At 33.6% G+C, this 4579-nt stretch overlaps 1 long non-coding RNA gene across 1 annotated transcript; it reads right to left on the bottom strand.

Annotated features, from left to right (window-relative positions):
- Positions 1-1705: 1705 nt before the first annotated feature.
- Positions 1706-3894, bottom strand: LOC111502562 (uncharacterized). The gene is made up of 2 exons (XR_002721742.2): positions 3114-3894; positions 1706-2140 (listed from the first exon to the last, which is right to left on the bottom strand). It is a non-coding gene; the product is annotated as an uncharacterized lncRNA (long non-coding RNA).
- Between the last annotated feature and the right edge of the window lie 685 nt (positions 3895-4579).

Here is a 4579-nt window from a genome sequence, read left to right as displayed (position 1 = left end):
TTTGTAGTTGATAACATGTATATGTACGAGTTAATACAATGGGATTTTTACAAACGTCTTTGCACTTCCAAAAAATCATGAAGAAGTCCTGAATACCAGAACTGCAATACTTGGTTTTTCTGTTCAGTAATATCCATTCAAAGGCTTGCTTGGGAGCCATTGCTCATTGAGCAAAGATAATTTTCTGAATCATATAACTCTTTTATTCAATGATGAATTTTTGTCTCTTTCGATGAAAAAATTCACAAAAGACTTATGAAACTCCAATGTAGGCTAAAATAAGTCCTATATGGCAATTCACGTCATGTATAACTTACTGGGACCTCGTCTTAAATGATTTACCTTTCACTACCTACCCACCTATCTATCTTACTATCAAAAGTCCATCATTGTTAACTTGGCAAAACGAAGAAAACATCGGTTACTCTGAATTTTTGATTTTTCATTTTATAAGGAAAACTTAAATTTGTTCAATTTGTATTCATATTCATACTTGTTTAAGGAAGATCTTTTTAGTAGGTACGGCTACTCTGATTCATTATTGAAGGAATGATGTTTTGAATTGAAATAATAATGTTTATTGAATAATAACAATGAAAGTAGTAATACAGTTTAAAAAAATCAATTTTTTCGTTAACCAGCTTTCGCATCCCTACGAACGACAACTCTAAGAAGTCAAAACTTGTGCGAGCTAAGGATTAACGAGGTCTTACCTTTTAACGTGTGATTCCTAACACAGTAGGCATGATTTCAAATTCATCGCATTCTGTACATTTACCATACATTTCAGATCTCACACTTGAACGTATACGGATATTTGATATTTGTTTAAATATAAAGAAATGAACCTTAAACGTTCAAGCCAGTCTCGGATATACCTACACAGTAGGTTGAATGGACTGACGCTTATCAAAAAACAACTACTCCCCTGGCTCTGTGAAGATTACTGCACTGACGCTTCTCGGATATAATCCAACGCACTTCGTGGCATTAGACAGGGTAGTAATTGTTTTCTGATAGGCGTCAGTCCATTCAACCTACTATATAGGTATATCTGAAACTGGCTAGAACATTCAAAGTTCATTTAATGAAAATTGAAAAATAAAAGATTCCAAGCTAAGTTAGTAATATTCGAAACGTCGTGAAGTAACTTGGCTTGGAATCTTTCAATTTTCATTTCTTGTTAATAACTTTTACTTTTCATCTCGTGTTGATAGTTCAATTTTATGTTATTTTTTATATTGTTGATTGTATTTAATTTCTTTCTCCATTCTCCTTTCGAATATTTGAATACGACAAATTAACGGCAGCCTTTGTTTTATTTCTTGGAAACATAACCCGTGTATCAACATTTATTTTTTCATTAGGTTCCATTTCATATTCTTTCATTGTTGTCCAAAACATCTCTAACGTAGATTACTGTATTCTGATCATTAAATATTCTTGTAGTTGTTCTGAGGATGATACTTTCATTATTGAAATATGGGAAATATGTCACTGAAGTACAGTTTTCTAGCTAGGTGCTTCTTGTGTGAGTCTTAATATATAATGAGACTACTATCGATCTTTCTCAAAATACTAATTTTGACATACATTTTAATTTATTTAATTTTTGATGTTTTCTACCCAATATTTATTATTTGATCCTACACTCAGGTATACTATGACTACATTTTTTTTGTAGAAGAGATGAAATGACACAATATTTGGCATTAAAGAGATAATTTATTGAAATATCTATGTCAGAGTATAAACCAATAATCATTTATTAATTATTTTTCAATTTAGTCCAAATAAATATCGCTTCGTGCAAGAGCTGTTTAATTTTTACCAGAGCTCTCCTTTTGAAGCATTTTTTTGTCAAGTTGTCTTCTATTCTGGAACCAGGTCTTGATAACTTTATAAGACAGGCCCGAGTCTACCTCCAATTTTCTCTTAATTTCCGCATGTGGGCATGGGTTCTTTCTATACACTTGCATCAACATTTCAGATTGTTCTCTGGTGATACATGTTCTACTGCGGGTAGGAATATGTTCCGGGCCCACCGGATTATTAATTGGGTTCAACCCTGGTCCGTTTGGATTTGGCGGGACCAATGTTGATCCAATCATTATGAGTGGGGGTTGCAGAATACTGAAAACTAAAATATATGTCAAAAATATTCAACCCTTGAATATTCTGAACTCGGATACAAGAAAAAAATAGGATAGAAAATTATTTAATTTCTGTCCTTAACGAATACAGAAAGTTCATTAGCTTTGGTGTCTATTTCTATAGCTGAGATTATTAAAAATATAATTATGTCATATTAGGAGTTATTTACTAAAATTGGTTTTTCGAAAATAATATTCCGTTTGCATAAAAAAAATACAAAATTACTTTGACAGCTGTGAATATTTATGAGTTTTTACGAATGAGAATGGTGCATGTTATTAGTCACTTGCTGCTGGGACTTTGCAGTAGCATACGAAACGTTTGATGCTTCAGGTTCCTTCCGATCACGGCTTATCAGCCCGGATTTTAGTCTCATCAGTCATATATATGTTGTGGAATGTTGAAACAAATATTTCAATCATGACCAAACTGTGTATGCAATTTGCATTTCTGAATGCTGGGTCTATTGATTCCACTCGTTTCGAAATCATTTCTAACATCATCGCATTAGGTTAGTTAAAAACTATGTTGGTCACAGACGTTTTATCATAACCATCATATGAAATCAACAAATCCAATATTAATGGAAATATCTTACAGTGGTGCTTGGCTGAACCTTAAAAATATTGTTATACACAGCTGTCCTAAGGAGATGACTGACGATATGACTGAGTATAAGACTCAGTCCTCTCCTTGAAATGCTAACTTGAGATGCGAATCGCGAGTTGTAAGGGAGCAATTTTGTTCTGTTGAGAGAATAGCGTTCCTAATAGATTCATTTCACGACAGTGGATGCAATAGATCAATAAAAGACTGAATTCATTGAAATATTTCAGGATCCCTCTCAATCATTGATTATTTGTGAATTGAACTACTGTCAGTTCCATAAAGACGCATACTTATGAATGCATATAATTATTCCATATTCAAATATCCACTTTCAAGAATAGATCGGTTACCTTAATACTTCAATGTTTTTCTTCAAAGACAACTGGTCACCTAACTTCTAATGCGGATACTTTTGAATAAAAAACGAACATTCAATTGGTCTTGGGTAGCACTACGCCATGGACCGAATTTAAATGTATTTTCAAGACGTGATGATATTTGAACTTTGCCGAACAAATCGGACAAATAATGGAAGGTTTCGTTCCGCACTCAATTTTAATATGTCTCTGAAGGTTTCCCTTCCTCGTGTATGTTCTGGAACAGTTATGGCATTTGAAGATACCTGAAATACATAAAACTTATTGAAGCATAACAAAAATAATCGCAGGATGTACAAAAGTGAAAAAAAAATATCTAGAATTCACCTGTGATGTCACGTACTGATTCATTGTATTGCAAAATATTACCTGGCCTATTAGTTTCGAGGATTTTATGTTTTTACTCGCATATTATACAATGCAATAGAAATAAAAGAAGTCTGAAGACTGAATCAGAAAGATATGAAAATACATACTTCGAAATGGTATCTCAAAACGTTCATCTATCTCTACGTACCTACCCAGTAGGTTCTGGTATGCAGGAAATATCTGATCCAAACTGCAGTGAAACGTGGACTCAACTGACTTCAACGCAACTCGACGGCAGGTATGAAACCGTCGTCTACCTAATAACAGCTCCATCTCGTGAACAAAGCCCCAAGCGCGAAATAAACATCTCTTCTACCAATAAAGAAACCCCAACCAAATGGGTCTTCAGACATCATTTGAAAGTTGTATTATGAAAAATGAGAAACAAAACTTTCTATGTTTTTCTACCACTTTTATTTGTAACTAATGTTACTACAGTTTCTTCCTATAAGGACATTCTCAAACAATTAAAGTAAACTGAAAATAAATCATAATGTGAGCCCTAATATATCTACTCAAGGTAATAATAGAGGTCCTTAGCTCATTTGAATACCTGAAACTAGTTTACCTGTGACAATGTGGATACGCTTATTTCAAAACTCGTGAGTGAACTAGATCGATCAAGCAGATCACATCCGCAATGCCTATGCTTATGAATTTTCCAGGAGTTCCCAGAAGATTCTAACCCTTGCTTGCAAAGTGCAAAATTTCCGTATCGTTTTGATTCGGGAACTTGTGGTTGCATTTCAAAGAATAGTTTGAAAACGTCGAATCATTTTTACCTGGTCTGAAGGACCTGTCATGTTCAGCTTACCGTTTTTGGAAATTTCGACCACACTGTCCCACATAAACACTATTACATTCCGGACACTTGAGCTTATAAACTCCAGCTTAAGTGTCCGGAGTTGTCACAGACAAACAAATGTCAAGTACCATTTTATTACCTATAGTAGATATATAAGGGCTAACATTATGATTTATTTTCAGTTTATTGTAATTGTTTTAAAATGTCGTCATAGAACGAAACTGCAGTAATATTACTTACGAATGAAAGTGGTAAAAAACATAGA

Source organism: Leptinotarsa decemlineata, unplaced genomic scaffold, assembly GCF_025532065.1.
Source record: "Leptinotarsa decemlineata unplaced genomic scaffold, Ldec_3_MD MMD2_tig00000133_RagTag_RagTag, whole genome shotgun sequence".
In the NCBI taxonomy this organism is placed as follows: domain Eukaryota; kingdom Metazoa; phylum Arthropoda; class Insecta; order Coleoptera; family Chrysomelidae; genus Leptinotarsa; species Leptinotarsa decemlineata.
The sequence above is the reverse complement of the archived record's forward strand: the minus strand, read 5'-3'. Positions and strand labels throughout refer to the sequence as shown.